This window comes from Phacochoerus africanus, chromosome X, assembly GCF_016906955.1.
Source record: "Phacochoerus africanus isolate WHEZ1 chromosome X, ROS_Pafr_v1, whole genome shotgun sequence".
In the NCBI taxonomy this organism is placed as follows: Eukaryota; Metazoa; Chordata; class Mammalia; order Artiodactyla; family Suidae; genus Phacochoerus; species Phacochoerus africanus.
In genome coordinates, this window is record NC_062560.1 from 59,495,048 (window position 1) to 59,519,697 (window position 24,650).

Sequence of the window (24,650 nt, forward strand, 5' to 3'; positions counted from 1 at the left end):
ACAGTAGGTATTGTGATTCCATGATAATATATGTAGAGTGCTTATTACAATCCTGGGCACATACAAAGGCAGCTATTATGATTATCACTTACTGTCCATGCTACATACCTCCAGCAAGGTCCCCACCTCCATGCCTTTACTCGGTCTCTTCCACCTGCTGAGAAACCCTCTCACCTCCTCAGCACTTATTCAAATCCTGCCCATGCTTTAAGGCCCAGCTCCAAAGTGACCTCCTCCACAAAGCCAGCCCTGATTGCCTCTCAGCTGCCCAGCTCCTTTTCCTCCAAAGCTCTCAACACTCTATCTGTGCCTTTTTCAGGCACTTGTCACCTTCTATCTTTTATTAAAACCTTTGGCATGTCTCCTCTCTCCCACTAGATGGGCAGCTCACTGAGCAGAGGAATCACATCTCACTCGGTGCTGACTTACCACAGTGCCCAGCCCAGGGATGTTAAATGCACTGTTGTCATTTTAAATGACTTAATCTCTAAGTCCAAAGTCCTGAAGACATTTGTAGGTATGAGGTGGGAACCATCAGTGACTCAAAGAACTCACGGATACTGGAAGATTTGTGAGTATAGCATCGATTTTCAATGGGGGAAAGGTAGACTTTGCCGATGTCAAACCACTTAGCTCAGTCTGGAACTTTGACAAAATTGTCAAGAAAACCGTCAAGTTGCTAGTTGTCAGGAAACCTTCCAGGAGGTGAGGAAGCAGTACCAGGGCCAACTGGGCCTCACTCTATTTTGTGACTGTGTCAGTCTCTGGAGTTCAACAAAGCTCTGACAAGGCTGCTCACCCTGTGCTTACGAACAAGGTGGAGAATTGTGGGGTGGAGAAGTTCCGGTGAGGGGCTTTTGCAGCTGAACAATGGAGCTTGAAGAGTCTTGATTGATGTCAGCCAGGAAGGAACTATTTAGCATGCTGCCACAGGGTCTTGGGCCTCCATCCTTGCCTGCACATCAAGGTTATCAGTGACCTGGAGGAGGATGCAGAGGGCATGGTCACCACCAGATTTCCCAAGACCCGAAGCTGTGAGGCCTAACTAATATGTTGAATTTAAAAATGAAAACAACACAAAACAATCTCAATGGACTGGGAGCAGGGGCTAAAACTCACTAGATAAAATTGAATGGAGGTCAACGTGAAGTCTTGCGTTGAGACTAAAAGCCCAACTACATAAATACAGGCTGGGGAGACGGGGCTTAACAGCCACATGTGTGAAAAAGTCCAAGGACTTTGAGTTGACCACAAGCTTCACAGAAGCCAACAGTGTGACATGGTGGCGACAAAAGCTAATGAAATCTCAGGCTGTATGAATAGAAATACAGTTCCCAGATGCAGGGAGCTAATAGCTCTATTGGACTCTGTCTGTCCAGACCATCTGGAACATGGGGCCTGATTGTAGTCAACCCACATTTGCCAAGGCATGCTGATAAACAACAAGGGAAGGTCACCCAGGCCAGAGATGTAATGCATGAGAAATAGAGAAACTGGGGCCATTGACCCTGTGCAACAAGGCCCCTGAACCTTGGTCTAAAAGAGCAATGTCTTCCACAGGTTCAATCATATTGAGCGCTCACAATATGCTGAACACTGTGTGGAGGGATTCGTGGATGTGGAACCCCCATAACCACCCTAAGAGAGTCACCATCATCTGACTCAGAGAAATGGAGTAACTTGCAGGAGGTCACACATCTAGAAGTGGCAGAGCCAGCCCACAACCCAAATCTGCTTGGCTCCAAAGGTCATGCTTCTGTGCAAATAGCTAAAGATCAACACGAGGCAGGGGGAACAAGGATGGTCTGTACGGTCTGAGTAGGCATATCTGGGATCTGTGGGTGGAAACTGCTAGAAAGTATGACTTCAACTCAACACATACATGGTTTTGCATTTTTGCTTTGTTTTGTTCAGTTTTGCTTTCACTTTTTATTATAGAAACTTTCACATATATGTAATAGTAGCCAAAATGGCTTCATGAGTTCCCATGTATGTACCAACAATCCACCTTTAACAATTATCAACTTATGGCCAATCTTGTTCCACCCCTATCTGCACCCACTTCCCATCCAAGGATTATTTTGAGGCAGATTCCAGACATCCCACCAGAGTGTAAACAAACAGGGATTTTAAACAGACTATCTATCACAGGACAGTCAGCCCTGTCCTGAGATAGAACTGGAATCCAGGAAAGAGATAGAAGGAGCATATTGTCACTGGAAGGGCGAAAGTGTCTCTGAGGCCATTCTCCATTCATATAAATGAGGAATAGCCACAGCCTGCTCCTCTCTTGGACATAACTAAATGGATGGAGGCAGATCAAGGAGCGGGGGTTGGTGCTGCTATCTGGGCAAAGAAGGCTACTAATGTGCACTGAGCTTGCAAGACTTTTCCCCAGGGGCATAAGCTAGGAAACCCCTTACCCTCTTCAGCCCAGAGTAGCACTGCCCTACCCTTGGTACCCAGAGTTTGCTCAGAAAGAAAACGGAATATATTTCTCTACCCCAACACACACACACACACACACACACACACACACACACACACACTAACACACTCTTAAACACACTTACATACTCACATACCCTATTAGAGTCTTTGGTAGGCATATCCTAGGCTGCTTCTCACGCCTTGCCCTGGAGCCTGGCATGAGTCACCTCCTCTCCATGAACATGTGGGCACAGGTCTTCATGGGAGCCAGCCGTGGGAGCAAGCAAACTTCAAGGCTTTGGGGACCTCCAGACCCCAGGTCTAGCCTACACTTCTAGCAGGTGGTTCCTCTGGGCCCTACCCATCCCCTGCCAATAGCCTTTTAAGCATGGCCCTTCTTCACCAGCCCCTCCCTCAGCCATCAGTAGGGCTTCCAGCCACGCCCAGATGAACCAGGTGAACAGCACTTGACCAAGTCAAGGCCCAGAATTCCCTCCCCCTTGGCAGGGCTGTGGTCCCTGACCTGAACAGACACTCTCAAACATGTCAATAGCATGACAGGTATACAGGTTGGGTTTGATGGGTCCCATAGGCACATGACTATGTTAGTTCATCAGTCTTTGACTAGAGGGCAGAGGTTGGGCTCCTGATGTTCTCTCTGAATGAAAAGCAATGCCAATTAGTCTTTTAAATAAGTAAACATATTTTCAGAGAAGATCATGGAGGAGGTAGCAGTAGGGGGAAATTACATGACTGGCAGTATTGGTGGTTGTTGGTGATAACAGTTGTGGCACAAATGTTAAAGTTGAGGCAGGTGAGGACAGCAATGTCAGATCTAATTAACTTAGTGATAATGCTGATGAAAGTGTCAGTGGTGGCAATGAAGATAGAAGAAATCGTGGTGGTGGTGGTAATGACTGGAGGTTTGGGCTCTAGGCAGTTATCTTTGGTGATGTGGAAAATGCTTCCCACAGCAATTCTAAGAACCAAGGCAATTTCTGCAGGCTCAGAGCCTGCCCTGAGAACAGCCCCCTGGCCAGGAGCTGACCTGAACACTCAGGTTCTTGAGATTTGTCATAATGATATCTGTTCAGTTAGGTCAGAGGAGGCTGGAGGATAGACTATACATATGACATCTCTGAATACCTCTTGGCACAGGATTCTGTAACAGGCCAGACAGTGGGTTCTGACCTACACTGGTCTCAGGCAAAAGAGGCACTCCCAAGCACTTTTTATCCAATCCCCCCATCACTAGATATGGCTTCATAAAGACTCGGTCAGGGAGAGCACAGGACTAGACTCGGCCTCTCTTGCAACTAAGGCTCCATCTAAGCTGGGAGAAAAGAGGCTGGATCACTGATGGAGGCTCTTTTCTGTCTCCAGGCAGACAAACCCCATCATCCTGGGATAGAAGCCTAGAAGGGCGCAAGTTGCATTGACTGCTGAATCCTCAGGAGTTGAGGCCTTCTGAGATGGTAACATGAGGTCCCTAGGGAGAAAGAAAGTGATTTGGGAGCCTTGGCTACCCCAGATCAGCTGGTTTTCTTGGGGAGGGCCAGCCCCACTCATTCTGTGGGGGAGTGAGAAAAGGAAGGTTTTTGAAGCTAGACCTGGAATCCAAGCTCAACTGCTTGCTAACTTTTTGCCCTTGCTCAAGTCCTTCCACTTTATTGCACCTTAGTTTCCTCATCTGGAAAATGGGCTTCTGGAATTTGCAGAGGCTTCCATGACATATTTCTTAACTAGGCCTGGGGGGCGGCATCAACCCAGGACAGCATCTCAGGACAAAGTCAGGGGTGATGAAGACCCCGGCTGTGTGGACAACATTACTGATAAATTAAGCAAAGGGAATTACTGAAAGAAAAAAGATATGCAGGACTCAACTTCCAGCTTATTCTTCTCCAATCCATCTTTCTCTCTGAGGCCAGAATGATGTTTCTAAAATTGTTTCTCCTACCTGGAATAAAAAATATCCATGGGTCTCCTCTCTGCCCACCAACTAGAATGAAAGCTCCGGGAGGACAAATGCTTTGTTTGGTTGACTGCTTGATTCCTGGTGCTTAGAACAGACCCTGATACATACTCAGTGTGTGAGACATATGTCAAACATCTAATCCACAGAATTCCAAAATAAGAAAATTGTGTCGGAGAGACAGGATTAAGATGGTGGAATAGAAGGACTGGACATCTTCTCTCATGAAAACAACAGAATTACAACCAAATGCTGAACAATCTTCAACCAAATGGACTGGAAACCTTCAAAAAGATATTCTACTTCAGAAGACAAAGAGGAGACCACATAAAGATAGTGGGGGGGGGATTATATGATATAAGCAACCCCATACCATCAGATGGGAAGCCCACAGACTGGAAAGTAACTGTATCAGAGACTCACCTACAGAAGTGAGAGTTCTGAGCCCCATGTCAGGTCCCCACGCCTAGGGATCTGGCATTGGGAGAAAGAACTCCCAGAACATCTGGCATTGAAGGCCAGTGGAGCTTGTGCTCAGGAGCTCCACAAAACTGGGGGAAATGGAAACCCCATTCTTGAAAGGTACACACAGGCTTTCATGTGCACTGGGTGCCAGGGCAAAGCAAACGCTCCATAGGAATCTGGATCAGATCTGATTGCAGTTCTCGGAGGATCTCATGGGAAAACAGGGGGTGACTGGCTTGTTGTGGGGGAAGGATAATGGAGGAAAAGGTCTCAGGAATATTCATCAGCTGTGTTCCTCTAGAAGTGGCCATTTTGGGAAAACTGGCCCCACCCATCAGTCAGCTGAGAAGCCCCAGGGCAAACAACAATCCAGGTGGGATCACAGCCCCACCCCTCAGTAAACAGGCTACCTAAAGACCCCTCAGGCACACAGCTGCCTCTAATCTCACTCAGAGACAAAGCCCCACCCACCAAGGGGATAGGAATCAGTCCCACCTACCAGTGGGCAGGCACCTATCCCTCACCCACCAAGGGGATAGGAATCAGTCCCACCTACCAGTGGGCAGCCACCTATCCCTCCTATCAGGAAGCAAGCCCCCATGCCAACTTCAGCCACAAGGGGGGCAGACACCAGAAGCAATAGAGATTGCAACTCTATTGTCCGCAAAAAGGAGACACCAAAAACCTATAAAAATGAAAAGGCAGAGAACTATAATTCAGATAAGGGAACAAGAAAAAAACCCAGAAAAACAGTTAGGTGGTCTGGAGATTCTCAGCCTTCAGGAAAAAGACTTCAGACTTACGATGCTGAAGATGATGCAAGACTTTGGAAACAAACTAGAGGCAAAGACTGATAATTTACAGAAAACACCGAGCAAAGAAATACAAGATTTAAAACTTAAGCAAACAGAGATGCAAAATACAATAACTGAAATAAAAAATTCATTAGAAGCAACCAACAGCAGAATACAGGAGGCAGAAGAACGAATAAGCGAGGTGGATTACAGACTGGTGGAAATCACAGATGCAGAACAGAAAAAAGAAAACAGATTGAAAATAAATGGAGACAGTCTAAGAGAACTCTGGGACAACGTTAAATGCACCAACATCCATATTATAATAGTGGTGCAAGAAGTAGAGAGAGAGAAAGGGCCAGAGAAAATATTTGAAGAGATAACAACTGAAAACGTATCTAACATGGGGAAGGAATCACTCAAATCCAGGAAGCACAATGAGTAACATATAAAACAGACCCAAGGGGGAATACCCCAAGACACATTAATTACACTAAACTATGCCTGTCACAATGTCCAGCACACAGTGGGTGTTCAATGACCAGCAGGAGTTCCTTTTCCTCCCTTTGAACCTCACTGAGGCATCATGGCCTTCCCCATCACCTTACCCCCTTTAAGTACCTGAATATCCCCTAGTAGGAGGCTAGGTGGCTGAGAGACATGAGTTGCCACCATTTGACCCAATTCATTGGGAAAACTCCAGGTTTTTCACAGGGAACTCTCCCAGAATGCCAAAGGCTGATGATTTCTTTGTGACCAGGAGAGAGGAAAGTGGCTCTTCCCTGATTCCTTGGGCAGATGTGGCAGGGCTGGCCAAAGAAAGGCCACTGTGTGCTTTCTTCCTGCTCTAGTGTCCTCTGGCACCTATTCCCAAGCCCCTCCATCTGGCACAAAGCATATGCTATCTGGTAACATCTCACGCATTGTTGTTAGGAAACTTTCTATTATTTAACTTGGCGTGTGTATCTGTGTGTGTATTTATGTGTGTGTGGGGGGGGGTGTTTTCTGTCTCTTCAAACTAGACTGCAAAGTCCCCAAGAGCACAAGACATTCCCTTCATTCCTTCTCTCTCCTCTTAGCACAGGGCTGGGCACCTGGAAGATTTCAGTCCAGTCGAGTTCTTGCTTCTATGATAGGGCAGCTGTTTTGGCTCCTTCCAAAAAGTGTGGAGATTCCAAATCCCTCTCCAGCTCTGGGTCTCTGGACTGAGGGGCCTTCCTGGCTCCACTGAGACCATCATCCTGGTTGTTTCTCTCTCTGGGAAAATCTGTGCAAGCCTCTGACCTGAGATCTCTTGTTCTCTCAGGTGTGTCTCTGTGCCATTGTCTCTACAAGTGAATGTCTTCCAGTCTCTGGGAAATGAAGGCAGGGCCAATGCAAACATTGCAACTGAATCGAACCTTTGTGGTCTAATAATTTTGGAAAATGATTTGCATGGCAGGCTTATTATTTGCAGGATGGGAACCAGCTGTTCCCCCTCTCCCTGACAGCAAGATAAGAAGGAGTGGACTAGAAATAAAGTTGAAGAGACTGAGGTTTCTGACCTAGAGGTCCACCAGCATCCTCTCTAAAATCTCCCAGGGTGGATCATATTCTCCTCCAGCTCCATCTGGCTGAAGGGTGCCTCTCCTTAAGAGGCTCATGGAACAAGAAGCCACAGGATAATCAATAATAGGCAAGACATGGACAGGAAGCTGGAAGTAAGAGGGCCACGTGAAGTCTTGAGATGGAGATTGGGACTCCTTGGACCAGGAACATTTTTCTAAGAGACTGTGAGTGGCCACAGGGGGAATTATTCCTCATTGATGGCCAACTGTGTCAGGTGATCTTGAATTTATTCATCTCACTTATCCTCAAGGTAAGTTTTCAGGGCAAAGGGGCTACCATGTCTATTCTACTTATGAGGAACCGAGGCTCATTTGGAAAGGTGAAATGACTTGTCCAAAGTCAAACACAGACTACAAACCATGGGGCTGAGATCTGAGACTAGGTCTGGCTCCAAAGTCAGTGCTCTTTACACCGCTCCCCAGACTTTGGTGTCCAAAGAAAGCAGTGACAAGTTGGGCCACTGCTGCTGGTAGGGAGGAAAGAGGGGAAGGGTGTGGCACCCATTCACTGGCACTTGCCAGGAGAAAGGTGGTAGGTACCTCAGGCCAGGTTTCATGTGTGAAGCTCCTCGGGACCCAAGTACCATTGGACCTTGATGCTCCAGGCTGGGTGCCAGAGATGGCGGGGGGGCAGCCTCTGCACTCCAGCCCTTGCTGGCTCTGAGGAGAGCAAGTGTCAGCACCCCAAGGTCCACAGTCAGTGAGAATGGGCCTGGCCCCATTTAAGGTAAAACTCTACCAGGGCGTCCGGGGCTTTCTGCCAATGCCAAGGTAATATATTCTGAGATGTGATGGCTGGTTCCTACTGTCACAGCTACTGAGAGGCTGCAACAAGAGAATGTGTGTGCTACTGCCTGGAAATGGTACCATGCTCCTGGGTACTCATTAGGTGTTGGAATCTACCTGGCCAAATGAGGGATAATACAGTGAGGAGACCTGGGGCCTTTGAAGGTGGTGAGGGGTGGGAGGAGCTGGAAAGCCACAGGACCTGGGGTCTCGCAACTAGCAGCCCACTACCTCTCCCTCAAGACAGCCTCCGCTTTCTCCCACAAGCCACAAGCAGTGGACTAAGCTCTTTCTACATCTCAGCCACCCCACCTGCTCTACCTCTGCCCACCAGGGAAAACAGCTCTCCTTCCTGCTGTCTCTGCAACAAATCCATGGGCCCTTTTGTGCTTTAAGGACTTTCCAGCTACTCTGGACAGAGAAACAAGTTGTGGCAGGGGTGGGGGAAGGGGATGGTTACCAGAATAACAGTGTGGGGAAGCCTCAAAGAGTCAAGAGAGTAGAGTTCCAGTTGCCCTTGGCATTCATTGAAATGGAAATGGAGAGGGGGCAGCCATTCTCACAGGCAAACTTTCCCAGACTCCTTTTCTTGCATGGCTCCATGGACATTGCTTGTAACTTCATTCCCTCCCTCTTTTATGCCTGAGCTTGGGGCTCCTGTATTCCCCAGCAAAGGTCTCTCATGCTTGGCTCCCACCCCCATCCCTCACTGGGGGGGTAGCAGAGACCCTCTTAGGGCAAAACACTAGGCATCACAATTCCATCATTCACATTCACCCACGCTCAAGTGGGTCATTTATATGAACCCTGGAATGGCAGACCTGGGAGAAATCTGACAGGACATCATCAAGGTCATCCTTCCCCCCACCCCCACCCCACCCCATCCCTACCCTCTCAGGGAAGGAAACTGAGGCCTAGATAAGGGAAGGGAGCTCTCCAAGGACATACAGTGAGCAAGAGTCTATGCCAAGACTGGAGGCTAGGGCTCCTGAGGGCTTGAAGGGCTCTGGCTGCTCTCTGCCTTTAATCAGATTTTTTAACTCTGAAGGCCCAATGGTCTGGACCCAGGAGAGCCTCAGAGAGTGAGGCCCAGTCAAAACCTGCCTGCTTTCTGAAGGAGGGTTTCAGAGGAGTTTTTCCCTTAACTAAAGGGAGCCTCAGGCAGTCCCTGGTATCTCAAAGGAAGGAAGTTTTCACCTGTTGTTAGCCTACTGTGTGCAAAATTCTCCCACATGTGATCTTTTATTTCATCCTTAAGACAAACCTGCAGCATTGTTATCCTCATTTTGCAGATGAGGAAACCAAGTGTCAGAAGGGGCTCACATGTGAATAGGTTACATAGCTAGAAAGCAATGCTCTGGGCCCCGGAGCCTGTGCCCTGTGACCTCCATCCCACTGCCACAAAAGACTCCTCAGAGCGCATTTCAGCCATGCCCCAACTCCAGCCCTTGCTCTTTTCCCCCTCTACCTGTGACCCACCTCCCATTCACCTGGCGTGACCTGGGGAGGAGTGACTGGGTGAGGGATCCACAGAGCAGTGCTCCTGAGAACACCTGGGTCCTGACTCAGCCACCTCTGAGTACCCTGAGGAGTTGGGCAGTAGCTCTCAACACATGGAAGAACTGACAGTATGTGTGCGTGCATGTGTATGTGTGTGTGTGTGAGAGAGAGAGATAAATAGCAGGGTGTCTAGGTCAATTCTCTGTTGTGCGTGAGGCTCTGTACGAGTGTCTGAGTCTATGCATTTGGGGTTCCATTAGTCTTAGTGGGTCGAGATACATGTCTGGAACTGTGTGTGAGTGTATACATGTGTCTGTCCACACGTGTCACTGCATCTGTGGATTTGTATTTCTTTGCATAAATTTATGTTTCCCTTATGCACCCGCAACCATGTATATACCCAGTTGTAAACATGTTTGGCAAGCTCTGCCATATCTGGGTGTGGGTGTGGCCCCTATGCCAGTATTTGTGGCTGCTGACCCTGTGATTGGTGTGGCTGACCAGGTGGGCAGAATACCATGCGTTAATACATGTCACTGTGCCTACAGGGTCTCTTTGTGCCACTGAGGGAAAGTCTACACACGTGTCCAGGTCTGGGGCTTTGTGTGAGGACAGCTATTTGCTGTGCACACAAGTGAGTATATCTGCACACGAGTCTGTGGCTCTGGGCACCTGGTACACATGGATTTCCATGCACACTCAGGCCTGATGTCAATCTCCACCAGTAATGCTCAGGGGTCCCCAGCAGCTCTCAGCTTTTATGCCCCACCCCCACCATGCCGAGGAATCAGGACCCATCGGGTGTGAGCATCCCTATTACACCCTGCCAAGTGCACTAATCCCCCTGGGGAAGTCATTACCAACAACCATACACAGCCAGAGTTGCTTAATCACTCTTAGGAAATTTCTTTATAATCTGAGTAAATTACTTTAATTACTTGCAACTACCAATTAGCGTTTGAAGGTTTCCCTTCCAGAGGAACAAGCCTCCTGCTCTGGACTTCCAGTCCCCTCCTCCTCCGGGGTGAGGGCGGCTCACCTGGCCACCCCTCCTACCAGGCGCCAGGCTGCCCCCTCCTCGGCCCAAAGAGCCTCACCACAGTGGCCCAGTCCCTGGCTTGGCTTCAGTGGGTACTCAGTTTCTCAATGGCGCTCCAAGTGCTCCTTCCTGACCCTAACACCCACACCTGAAGAGGAGGCAAGAACAGCAGCAGGCCCTAACTTAGTCTCCCCCAATGCACCCCCACAGGGCTTGGCTCAGTTCTGGTCTTATCCTGGGCTCTGCTCCCAAAGGCCAGAACTTTCCCTCTCCAGGCCTCCTCCTCCCCAGCCACCCTCTATCTCTCCTGATATGTAGGACAAGCAGCCACTGCCTCTCAGCTCCTCGAATGGAAGGGGCACAAGGGTGCAGGTATCTGAGAGCCAAGCCACTCTTCAAGTCAGGCTGCTGCCAGCTTCTCTTAAACCTCCCCCAAAGAAGTGCCGGTCCCACTCAGCTTACACACAGGGAGCCTTCTGGAAGTTCCTAGAGAAAAGGTGGCATGCTGTAAGAGGAGGATAAGGGACACTGGCTTTAGTTAGAGTCTTACCTCTTCATCTTGGCTCTGCTGCATGACCTTGAGCAAGTCGCTTCCCCACTCGAAGCCTCAGTATCCTTATGTGTAAAATGTGAGGCTGACCTCACACTTGTGTGTGGAGATTAAACTCCTCCCCCCCAATGGCACCAGGGAGACACACACGCTAATTCCCCCACGTGCCAGGGGCAGGGGGCATCTCTGTGCGACTCGATGCTGCATGCATAACCATATAGAAGGGTACAAGATGTCCCCCAGATTCTCCTTCTCATGTGAGTACCTTGGTGTGTGTGTTCATGTACACATATGCATATGAATGCAGAGATGAGTGTGTGTGTGGGTGTGGGTGTGTGTGTGTGTAAAACTTGAAGGAGGAAAAAAAGTAAAAATAGAACTACCATGCAATCCAGCAATCCCACTCCTGGGCATCTATCCAGAGAAAACCATAATTCAAAAAGACATATGCACTCCAATGCTCACTGCAGCACTATTTACAATAGCCAAGACATGGAAGCAACCTAAATGTTTATCAACAGAGGAGTGGATAAAGATGATGTGGTACATATATACAATGGAATATTACTCAGCCATAAAAAAGATTAATGCAATCTTGCCATTGCAATAATGGATGTAACTAGAGCTTCTCATACTAAGTAAAGTAAGTTAGAAAGACAAACATCATATAATATGACCTATATGTGGAATCTTAAAAAAAAGAATACAAATGAACTTATTTGCAAAATAGAAATAGACTCACGGACTGTGAAAAACGTGGTTACCAAAGGGGATAAGTCGGGGTGTGAGGGGTGAACTGAGGGTTTGGGATTGTCATGTGTAGACAAAGGATGCGGAATGACTGGGCAATGGGGACCTGCTGTATAGCACAGAGAACTCTACCCAGTATTCTGTGATCATCTATGTGGGAAAAGAATCAGAATTAATGGATATGTGTATATGTATGACTGGGTCATTTTGTCGTAAAGTAGAAATTATCACAGCCTTGTAAATTAACTATACTTCAATAAAACTTAAAAAAACAAGAGTGAGGATAAGGAAAGAGGAAGATGCTAGGGAACAAGTCTCCTGCCTCCTCCTCCCTGCCAGCAACTTTCTCCCTCTGCCCAGTGCCAGGCTACAGCTCCTGCTCACAGAGCACAAGAGGCCCACCTCCTCACCCATTCCCCCTTAAGGGCCCCTCTTCCACTCAGCCAGCCCTTTCCAACCATGAGGCAGCTTCCGGCTACTCCTGATTTCTTCCAATCTTTATTTGGACACAGTTCCCAGAGCATTCATTCTTGCCATGTCCCATTAGATCATCCCCATGGTCCTGACAACTAGGTGCTGTTAATGCCTCTTGTGTTTTTGTTTTTGCTTTTTTAGGACCACACCTGCGGCATATAGAGGTTCCCAGGCTAGGGGTCAAATCAGAGCTACAGCTGCCAGCCTATACTACAGCCACAGCAACTTAGGATCCGAGCCGCGTCTGCAACCTGCACCACAGCTCATGGCAACATCAGATCCTTAACCCACTGAGTGAGGCCAGGGATCGAACCGGCAACCTCATGGTTTCTAGTTGGATTCATTTCCGCGGCTCCACAACAGGAACTCCTAATCCCTCTTGTTTTAAAGATGGGGAAACTGAGGCATAGGGAGATGACAGGACTGAGCTTAAATAAACTGTGTTGTATGATAAGCTCTTCAACCTTTAGCCCCTTGGCTGTATGGCTTGGCCTCTGAAGCTCCCACCAGCCATTTGAAGGGTGTACCCAGGGAGGATTGGAAGGGAAGGCAGCTTCCTTGTCTGGAATGCTGGGATCACTTGGGTCCCAGCTCCACACCCATTCTCTAGGCTTCAGTTTCACTGGCCTCCCCTTTCCCCGCCCCATGGAGATGAGGGAATCAGCAGCTTTTGGGGCAGGCAGGAGGGCTATAAGGGTTAATTGTTTCCCTCAAAGCTTTGAAGATGAAGGCTCCTCTGAAATGGGGGTGGGGGCAACAGAGTGTAAAGCAAGCTTCCAGGCAGGCAGAGCTGCTAATGAATTGGGGTGCCAGGTTGTTATTAAGGAAAAATACCCAGCTTCTGGCCTGCACTCCACCCACACTCTTCCAGGTGCTACCAGTGGGCTCTGCACTTTGTAAGCTCTCTGGTCTCTTTGCCCTACCATGCGTGGACGTGCTCTCTGGAAGTGTGTAGCCCTGGCAGAGGAAGGGGGAGACCTTTGTCTCTGGTGGGCAAATAGGGGAGGGAGAGGAGGGACCCCAGGCTGGAGACAGTGCAGGTCCCAGGGGCTACACAGAGGGGAGGATGGAAGCACTACCCAAACATCCTGCCTGTGAGCTCGATGTGGGGAGGGAGGCTGCTGGCTCCTGCCTCGCCTCACCCAAGCCAGGATGCCTCTGCAGTGTGCCTATATGTGGGCTGGATCCAAAGGTCCAGAAAGATGGCTCTTGATTCCATGTCCTGTGTCCTCAAAGGGCCAGAACTGGTGTTGGAGATGTTTTTCACCAGAAGAACCAGATAGAAGATAGACAACCTCTTACCTCAGAAGGTTTCCATCATCACCTCCTTGATTGCTTCTTCATCTCCTTCTCTCTCTTCCAATGCTCCAGGACCCTGAGCCTGTCCACCAGGAGCTTCCAGTCTAGTTGCGGGGACAGAGTTGTAAGAAGATAAAAACATAACTATTTAAGCCAACTCTTATTCTTTGAGGTTATTTTCCTGTAGAAGTCCTCACATAGGCACAATGATAGCCACAAAATTGTAATGCATATTGAGAGGGGCAAATTGTACACAACCTAGATGGCCATCACTAGGGGGCTGGTTTAAGAAAAGATTCCATACTATGGGATCTGCTGCAGCTGTTCAAAATAAGATAGATCAACACACTCAGAATGGAAAGATGCCCCACACCTACTGTTAAGGTTAAAAAGTAAGTTGTAAAACATGCATGCATGGAGAGTAAGACCCCCTTTGTGAAAAATGAAACCAGTTCTATGCTTCAGTGTATACTTATATCCATGTGCAGATGGCCCAAAATAAAGGGCTGGCTTCTCCCCACCACCCTTATGCCGACCGGACCCCGGCACTGCTCCACTAGGCCTGGCCTGCAGGTGGAGGCCTGATGCTTCTTCACTGACCTTTGTCTTCTTAGTCCAACAGTAGCGGAACTACAAGGCAAGAACAAGAAGAAAGTTCGCACCTGCTCTGGGCCAGCCCTTGACTAGGACCAAACACGTGTGGCTAAGGTCTCCCAAGCAGAGGCTGCTCAGCACCTCTGCAAGTTATCCATCCCAACCCCTGCCTCCACCACAGATGGCTTCCTCTGGCGCCTGTCAAGCAGGATCTCCGCGGAGCATACAGCATCTACCCAGCCTCCAACAAAGCACAGCTTCCTTCCCCAGTCAGGGGTGAGGAGTCTGCAAGGGGGTGTGTGTCAGGCCCTGAGAAGGGACCTGGGGGGCCAGAGGCAGGTTGTTGGCCCCCACAGTCTGGTGGAGGGTGAAGGAGTGAGGGTTCAGAGGGCACAGAGACACCAAAATGGGTCACCTTGAGTGGAAAGGAAATTTGTGCCAAGATTCCTGGAGGGGCACACTCAGAACTCATAGGAGCTCAGAAGCAGACCTGAGAAAGAACAGGGAACATAGTGTGGCAGAGCCTGGCTAGGATACCTTTGCCACCACGCAGCCAACATGGCCGATATACCCCCCCCCACCCCCATGCTGTGGCACCTGCTCCAAGAGGGAGCCCCAGTCACGCACTAGCCCCTTTGACCTCCAGAGTTGAAGCAGTTGCTTTCAATTCCACCCCACCCCCCACTGTGACCACAGAAAATGGAGAGAAGGAGTTTCTCAAAATCAGGATGCCATTAGGTGGGGTGGGGGGAGTCTCAAATGACAAATGACCATGACAAGGAAGCCAGGACACAGAACAAAGCTGTGTGTGTTGAGGGCATGGGTAATGTGGGGAGTCCATTTGGAGCACCTCTCTTTCCACATGTCATCTGTTCCATGCTCACTGCAGCCCTGAGACAGAGACAGTATCACTTCTGTATACAGACGACGACGACGACCTGCAAGCTCAGAGGCAGGAAGTGACTCAACCAGTGGCATCATTCACCAACTGGCTGCATGTGGACTTGAACCAAGGATTCAGGCTCTGCTTTCATCCCTTCCCACCCCCTGGTTGGGGGAGGGGGAGCAGCATCAGCTGTTTGAGTAGCCCCTAGAGATCTGCCTTGAGAGCTCTGCATCAGCAGCATCCTCTGGCGCTCCCCTCTCCCTCCTTTCCCTCTCCTGCCTCCAGAACTCAATCCTCAGCAAATCTCTGAGCTCAATTTAGAAAGGGTGCTGAAGGCCTTTGGTGCCAGCCGGCCTTGTGGGCAGAGGCAGGGTGAACTGTGGTCACATTCCCTGGAGGCTATCCTGCCAGCTCCCTGCAGGGCTGGCCAGGATCCCTTGGCTATGGGCAGGCCTAGGAAGTAGCCTCAGCCTGGGACTGTGGGGAAGGGAGAAAGCCAAGGACTCCTCCAATTCCTATTTCTACCCTGACATCCTACTCCATCAGGCAGCACTGAGGCAGGTCATGGGCTGCCTAGAAAGCAAGGGGAATGGAATATGGCTGCAGACACCACCCCAGCCTGCTCAAGGCACAAGGCCGGGGCGGGTATCCTTTTGGCTAGAATGTGGGCTCCTAGGTTCTCTTGTTACCCTCCCCCTCCTCTGAGCAGATTATCCAAAGTGGCATGCCTATCTCCCCCGTGTCCCCCCACCCCTGACTGCCAGGCCACAGCCATCAGGACACAAGTCCTTTCCCAGTACTTGGCTTCATCACAGACTTGGCTTCTCACTCTTGCTACCTGAATTGCCCCCTTAGGGAGATAAGTCTTGGGGGACACTGAGTGGCCCTTTTGAGGGCCCCAGACAGGTCTAGGCCATTGGCTTTGAGACCTACACTATCTCTCTGAGGCCATGGCCTGAGGAATTAGCCATTCTCTAGACTCAAGGCTTAGAAATTCTTGACCTGTTCCTGTTGGCCCATCAAATCATGTGGCAAACCTGAGAATTTCAAACTGGATTAAACTTCCTTTCCACTGTTGCTTGACTGAGCTGCCATGGGCAATGCAGGGAGGTACCTGGTGGCCTGGCAGGTGGCCAGGAATAGAAGAGACTTGAGTCCCAACCCTGCCACTATTGGCTGTGACTTGGGGTAAGGCCCTCCCCTCCCTAGCTTTCCATTGCAACCCCCAGGTCACAGGGTTGATAGAGGCTCCAATGAGTCAATGGATGCAAATAAACTGTGTAACAATAGTAATTTACTGGGTGCTCACTATGTGCCAGGCACCATTCTAAGCCCTTTATGAGCATTAATTCACTGAAGCTGCACAGCAACACTATGACCTGGGGACCTATTGTTCTCACAACTTGACAGAGGGTTTGAGGGAGACATAAGGCACAGAGAGGCTAAGTAACTTGCCCCAAATCACAGGGCTAAGATGGAGCAGAGACAAGAGTTAAATCAGGCAGCCTGGTTCCAGAACCTTCACTGTAAACCACTGTGCTATATACTATAATACTATAGTATTATGTTTATTTTTATTTTATTTTGCTTCTGGCAGCTCCCACAGCAATGTGCAAGTTCCCAAGTCAGGGATCGAACCTGAGCCACAGCAGCGACCAAGGCCGCTGCAGTGACAGCCCTGGATCCTTAACTCACTGAGCCACAAGGGAACTCTGTGGTATTATTTTTGGTAGCTGCCTCTAACTCGGGTTCGGTTGTGGCTGGAGTTCTTCAGAGAGGGGACACGAAGGAATATTCGGAAAGGAGAAACCACATGCCTGCTTTTTCAAAGCGAGGGGAGGGCTGCAGAGGTAGGTTCCACCAGCCCTGACCAGAGGCAGAGGGCCCCTTCCTGGCCTCAGCCTTGGATTTGGGGGAGCACCTGGGCGGCTCCCGTCTGGGAAAAGGGTGGTGGGGCCGGAGCAGCGGGTGAGCTGCTAATCAGAAGCAGCGGGCCTGCCTGGGCAGCCCCAATCCTTGGCTCACGCCTCAGCAGCGAGCGCCTGCTGAAAGGGCGCTGCTCCACCCGGAGCTACCGGCAGTGGCGGCGGCGGCGGCGGCGGCGGCGGCGGCGGCGGGGTGCTGATGGAGGGCCCTGGAAGCCCCTCCCCGGGGGCCGGCTCCCCACCACTCCACTTTGATAGCCCAGTCTGAGCAGCAAGTCCACAGTCCGGCAGCTTCTCGGGCATCGCAGGCATTCTTCCCAGCCAAGAAGGAACGCAGCGAGCTAATGGGATCCAGATGTTCGACTGCATTGGGTTTGAACCCCAAATACCAGCGGGGGCACTGGGAGACCTGGGGACTCACAGGAAGGCTGCTGAGCCTTCAGGAGGGCCAGGAACTCAGCCTCAAGCACCTCTAGTAGTTCTCTAGGGGCCTGGGGGCTGGGCCCGGAGCCTGGACCCAGGCCTCTGCTCCCTCTTTTGATTCTGTGCTTCATCCTGATGCTCAGCCTGCTGGGCAAACCAGCTCCCTCACCATGGAAGTGGGAGAGCCCAGTGGGTAGCTAAAGAAGGCTATCCGCAAGGCCCTGTGCTCCTGTTCCAATCAGAAGCCCCATCCTCTGATACTGGCAGGCTGAGCAGCCACCTTGAGCTGGTCCTCTTTGTTGGTGGTGGTGAGGACTTTGGCCAGCAGTGAGGTTTGGGGATTACAATATCTGAGTGCCAACTCCGGCTCCACCCTGTCCTAGTGTCATGGTTTTGGGTGCATCACGTCACTTTTCCAGGCTTCAGTTACACTATCTATAATATGGGAGTCTGTGTGAGTAATTCTACCATGCAAGGAATCATGGACCTTGGCCCTAAAAGCTGAACCTGGCGCCTGGGGGCACAAAGGGAAAGGAGGACAACTCCTTAGAGAGCTCAAGTGGGTGCTATGGCCCCTTGTTCTCACTCACCTCCTCTGCCCTCAGGGCCAGACTGTGCTAAGCAAGAGGAAACGGCGCCTGGGACCCTGCCACTGGAGCCAGGGGGCTGGGAAGAAAATGAGCACAGGCAAATCTGGGAGCCTCTTCGGACGTGTTCCTTTAAGAGCTACTGCCACTCAAGCCGTGGCAGTGTGTTCATCAGTATGCTTTGATCCCAGACTCAATGAATATGTGGCAACACAGAGTGCTGGATAAATGGTTTGTAATATAATGTGATGGGCTCTTAAAAGCTATCCCTAGCCCCGAAGCTCTTTTCCAGCCTCCAACAAGCCCGGAGAGCCTGAAATTGCACCATGAGCACTTTACAGTAAGTTATTATTTGCCATTGACACCACAGTGTGAATTAGTTGATTAGCTGGCTGGAGGACTAGGACAGATGAGGAGGGGGGTTGGGGAGATCAGTTCAGAGGCTTGTAGAACTGCCTGGAATGATAAATCTGGGCCTGACTCAGGTACAGGGGAAAGCAGTGCAAGGCCCACAAGATGATGCTGGCTACAGATGGGAGGGCTGACAGGGAAGGGAGACTGCATCTCCTGGGGCACTGAATTGGGAAACAGGAGACCAGGGTTCAAGTTTTGCCCTTGCCACTGACCAAGTTGTGTGACCGAAGTCGGGTCACGCCCCTTTTCCAAGTGTCAAGTCCTCATCTAGGTAGAGCCAAGGTAGGTGGAATGATCGCTAAGTACTGTCTGAAGGAGAACATGCAAGGATTTGAATTTCTCAACACAGCTCCGAGCTGGGCCCAGCCTAGGGTCTCCCTACAGTCCTGAAAAAGTGAAGGAAGCAGAGCCTTGGGGAAGAAAAGTAAGAGAGATTCCAAGCCACTGGAGCGAGGAGCAGGGCCTTCCTGCTTTGTGGGAGACCCGATTTCTCATCTACACAGGCTCAGAAAGGTAGCTAAAGAAAGAGGGGAGGAAGCAGAGAGGGAGTGAGAGGGCTAACCCCAGTCTATCCCCTCACTGCATTCGCTTTTAAAATAAAACCCATTTATACATAAATGTTGGCCTGATGCCCAGTCTCTGTAGAAAAGCTTTTCTGTATTAAACGCTACAATGAATTAAATTAACCATAATGATTTCTTTGTGAATGAAAACCTCTCTCTCTCTCTCTCTCTCTCTCTCTCTCTCTCTCTCTCTCTCTCTCTCTCTCTCTCTCCCCCCTCCCTCCATTGTGACATGGTTTTGATCAGGTTTTCCCCTCCCTCCTCAACTCCAACACCCCCCAACCCCCTCTCCACATGCACCCCACCCCCACCTTCCCCATTCCCACTAACAGCACTGCCCTCCCAGCAAGTGACCAGTTCTGTGAGCCCTTCCCAAGGTTAAGCCGATGGGCCCTAGTGTCCAATGTGGAGCAGAAATATGGTCAGCCTGAGGTAGGGGGACACATGCAGGAGGACATGTGCACAAACAGGGCAGAGGACATGGCCTGGGAAATCATGTGCCTGCCAGAGCTTCCGTGTGAGGTTTTCTGGCTGCAGGACACCTCCCTGAGCCTTGCTTTCTTCATCTATAAACTGTAGTGAGTGGTACTGAGTCCAGCAGACTAATGAGGGGAGAGTGGAAGGGGAGTACACGTGCATATAGCGGCAGCCGCGTGCAGAAGAGGTGCAGAGGTAGGCATGGACATTCATGGGGTGTACCTGAGAATACCTGCACCCTAAGGGCATCTCCAAGTGTGGGCCCCTGGACTCTGGCATGCAATCATAGGTTTAGCCAAGTGTGTACCTGGCAGAACATGCGTGCATGTGGGTCTTGATCTGTGGGGATCCCACCCAGGGCTAAACCCTGCACGGGCAGAGAGAAATCAGAATAGCCCTGCCTTCGGGCACTCCCATATTCTATGCCAGGACTGGTCAGAAGAGGGGCTATGACTCCCAGCTAGCAAGGACCAGAGAAGGTTTCCTGAGGGTGGGAGCTTTGAGCCTGGGGGCTAGAAAGAGGAGCTCCAATAGCAATAATCTTTCCCATGGACACAGAGCTTCATATTTCCAATGCCCTTTTGTAGGCATTATGTCATTTCTCCCACACATCAAGCCTATGAAGTATGTGCTATTATCCCCATTTTAGAGATGAGAAGATTGAGGATTTCAAGCTTCTGGTACACATTGACTCAACAGCCATGGCCTGGCCCCAGCCAACCACACACATTCTGTCTCTGCCAGGCCCAGCGGCCCTTGGCGCCCACTACCAACATGGTGTCTGCAGTCCTTAAGCTGTGCCTCGTGCAGCTTTTCCCTGCTTCTTGCCCACCACCTCACAAGGGACAACCCTTGAGGAAGGACATCCTTTCTATTGCTCAGTGTCTCATCAGGACCATGAGAGGTGCTTAGAACCCAAGCCACAGCCCCCAGAACCACCAGAACATTGTGTGCGTCCAGGTTTCTTCCCACACTGCTTCCTCTGCCTCCTTGTCTGCCTCCCACATACCTACCGACCTTGCAAGTCTCCCATGCACTGAGTTAGATCTCCATCACTGCCTCCCTTGCTCTCCCTCCCTGGACTACCAGCATGACATCAAAATAAGACATTGGATGATCAAGGGACATGTGTGTGTCTCTCACCAGATGGTGAGCTCCATAGGGTAGAGGTGATCTCTGGAGCATTTCTCTTTCTCCACGACCCAACACAGAGCCAGACACTGAGATGCTTAAGGAAGGGAGGGAGGGAAAGGGGAAGAGTCTTTCCAATGCAGAGTGGACTGAGGTATTCATAGCCTTCATTCTCCCCCAAAATGTTGAGATCGAGGAACAGTTCCACAATACATCAGCTTTGAAAGGGCGAAGTCGAAGGCAGGGGGCTGCTATCCAGGGCAAGTGGAATTAGGAAGAGAGAAGTGTGCTACAGCTGGGGCTACTGATGGGAAATGGATGCCTCCCAAGTCTTCCTATCAAGGCTGAAACGCCTCCGGAAAAATCAGGTCCCCGTAGCAATGGAGCACAGCAGGCAGATGTTGCAGGCCCCCGAAGGCCAACTCCACAGACAAAAGCAAGTCCTTTTGTAGTAGCTGGAGTCGGGGGAGACACAGGAGTCTGGTAAGGGGGCGCATCTAGAGTCACAGGAGAAGCGAAGGGCAGGAGCATGGAAGAGAGCCCTGCTACCACGTTCTTCCTCTCACTCCCCCTTCCCTGCCCTTTAACTGATGGGCACTGACCCAGTCCTGGGACTGGTAGGGTTGCCCCTCGTTCCTGAATGCACAGACACCCAGCTCGGGCAGAGGCCAGAGAGGTTGGCTCCTCCGTAGAGGGTGGCCATGGGGGCCACATGGGAGGGATACCAGGCAGTGGGACTGGCCCTGAAGAGTTTGGCAGGGTGCCAACAGGCCTGCCCTGGCACAGAGATGTGAGCGGATGGCCGTTGCAACTGGTCTAATTGCTGTCTCATCTGCTCTCCCAGGGGCTGATTCCAGAGCCAAGCAAAGGGAGGTTTCTGCTGTGAGACTTGAGACTCAAGGGAGCCTGAGGAGAGATGGAGGGCCGGCACGTTGAAAGGCCCTGACAAACCCCAGCACGCCCAGGGCACAGACCCAAGTCAGCAGGGGGAGGGGGGAGGGTGGACAGGGAGCAAAGAATCCGGCAGGGTAGGGACTAACATTCGCATCATGTGCTCTTGACTCCCCCTTGACACTACATCTCCCTTGAGCTCCTTTTCCCAGGGTCCTTGATCTCCTGTTCCCACTTCCCTACCTGCCCTGGCCATCTCAGACCCAGGCTGGTGGGCTCCCATCCCTACTTCAACTCTCACCCCAACCCCAGAGATCTAATGACAGAAGTCAGTGGATGCTTTTCTCAGAGTTCCCACTGTGATGCAGTAGGATCGGTGGCGTCTTGGAAGCTCTGTGACGCAGGTTCAATCCCCGGCCCGGCACAGTGAGTTAAGGATCCAGCATTGCCACAGCTACAGTGGGATCTGATTCCTGGCCGGGAATTTCCATATGCCTCGTGGTAGCCAAAAAAGAAAAAAAAATCACTGGATGCTTTTCTATCCTTAACCCCCTCCCAGGGGACCTCTCAGCCACATTTGATATTTGTGACCCCCTCTCCTGCTCCAGGAAAAGCTCTACTCCTAATTCGAGCCTCTCTACTTAGATGTGGCTTCCCTGGTTCTCCTACTTCTCTGACCATTTTTTCTCAGGCCCTTTCACAGGCCCCTCTCCTTCAGCACCCCCCTTATATGCTGGGTTCCCCAAAGTGCTGCTTGCAAGCCTCCCCTCCCCACAGATGCTCCCCAGGTGCTCAGCCCCTCCTGTGGCTTCCACCATCTCCTCCTGGGCCAGTGAATTCCAAATGTCACCTCAGCCTGGACCACTCCTCCGAGCTGTAGCCTATACCAACATTTACCCGGTGGTCATCTCTGAAGACACTGCAAACCCACTAGCCCCAAATAGACCTTATCATACTCCCAGGCCACACTTCTGCCAGTTTCATTTATCAATACACTCAGGCACGCTCTCAAGCTCGAAACCTTCTCTCCTCCCTCTCCCTAACCCCTCACATCTAATTAATTACCATGACCTGCCAATTTTACCTCCTTAATAGCTCTGGAATTCATCCCAAGCATTCCATCCCTACAAACACTGCCCTAATTCAGGCCTTTATCATTTCTCTGCCACCAGAGTGCGTCCTCCTCTGACCAGCCTCTACCCTGCAGCCAGAGAGCCCTTCTCTGCAGACAAGTCTGAGCATGTAATTCCCCAATTAAAATCTGCCAGTGATTCCCCCATTGTCTCCAGAGTCGAGTCTTAACTTCCTGAGCCTGGCACACAAGGCCCTGTGGGATATGGCCCTGCTCACCCACCTCACCTCTGAGGCCCAGCACGTACCATGCTCTTTCATGTTGTGCTCACTTCTCTCAGCCTCCTCTTCAAGTGACAAACTTCGTCACAGGGGCAGTTTGGTGGGGTGATTAAGCGGGCAAGTCACACACCTTCTCTGTGCCTTGGTTTCCCTATCTGTAAAATGGGGATAACAAAGGTTTTTCGCTCAGAAGCTTGTATTCATCTCATAAGGAAGTAAATTAGATCATGCTTGTAAAGCACTTAGAACAGTGCCTGGCACATATTAAGTGCTGCATAAGTGTTAGCTGTTATTAGCTATTATTCCCCCTTCAAAGACCAGCTCACGCATTACCATCCTTGCGAAGCCACCTCCTCCTCTGAGACTAAGATAAGTGGCCCTCTTCTGGGCCCCTAGAGCCCTGGCAAAATTCCATCATGGCACTTGAGAACATCTGCCTGCTGCATGACCTTCCTCCCCTGCTACTTGATATGAAGGACTGAGGTCTATTTATCTTTGCATCTCTAGCCCCTAGCCCAGGACTTTTCATTTGAGCCTCAGACCAGCCTAATAGTACTAGTATTATCTCCATTTTGCAGATGAGGCAACTGAGGCTCAGAGAGGTAAAGGGAATTTTCCAAGATCGCATAGCTTGAAATGGGGCAGAACATGATTTTAAACCCAGGTCTGCATGATACCAACCCCCCTGATGGTTCTACTTTATCTAGTGGCCTTGGGGGAAGGGGTCTTGAAATCTTGTCCTGGAAGGAAGGATTAAAGGAACTAGTGGATGGCTGGAGGAGAGACAACTCAGGGGCAAGGCCAATCACCTCCCACCCATCTGTTTGAAGCTTACCGGTGCTGGTATGTGTATTTCAATAGTGGTGCCAACGCATGTGTTGGACACGTGTGCAATGAGGTCATGCCAGAATGCTAGGGATGGAAACCCAGAGATGACGACCTTCATCTCAAAACCCTCACTTGCCTCTGTGCAGCCTTCTGGAGTTTACGAAATGCTGTCCCATCCCATATTGTCATTTGATCAGCCTCACACGCCTGGAATGAGGTAGCTCAGGCGGGGCAGTGACTTATCCCAAGTCACTCAGCTCAGAAGTGGCAGAGCCAGGACTCCAAAATCTAATCAACCCATAAAGGTTTCAATAAGCCCCATTTCTTTCCAAGCTACAAGTGTGAAGAGAATGAGACTGTGGCCGGGGAGGGTCCGTCCCTGAAGAAATGGGTATGTGAGTGCTATGATGGTTCGGGGTGGCCTTCCCAGAGGGTTGAAAGGCAAAAGAAAAGGTCTTTGAGACTCATGTTCTCACCTGCAGATGGAAGACACCCCCATCCTCACAAAGTAGGTGTAAGTCTCCAATGAGGTGATACATGTAAAACAATCAAATAACTGGTGCATCAGTAAGCACCCAGCAGAGAGAGCATTGCATCTGAGTTCTTAGAATGTTCCCAACAGTAACAAAGGTATTTGAGGAAAGTCAATGTGTCAAGAGCCAGGCAGAGCTGGGTTTTGAAATACCACCTCTGCTGCTTACCAATGGTAGGGCCTCAAGGAAAGCATGTAACCCTGTGAGACTTTCTTGCCTCATTCGTCTGCCTTACACAATTGCTGTATAGGAGAGTACACATCCTGAATGACTGGCAAGGGGCAGGCATTCATCATGGTAGACAGTTATCAAGACTTTGGAGCCATACCACCTGGGCTCCAAGCCCGACTGCTTTACTACCAGCTGTGTGACCCTAGAC

The 24,650-nt window shown here is 50.4% G+C and overlaps 1 long non-coding RNA gene across 1 annotated transcript; it reads right to left on the reverse strand.

Moving 5' to 3' along the window:
• Positions 1 to 568: 568 nt before the first annotated feature.
• Positions 569 to 23,058, reverse strand: LOC125118561 (uncharacterized). The gene is made up of 3 exons (XR_007132851.1): positions 22,937 to 23,058; positions 13,670 to 13,770; positions 569 to 979 (listed from the first exon to the last, which is right to left on the reverse strand). It is a non-coding gene; the product is annotated as an uncharacterized LOC125118561 (long non-coding RNA).
• Positions 23,059 to 24,650: the final 1,592 nt, after the last annotated feature.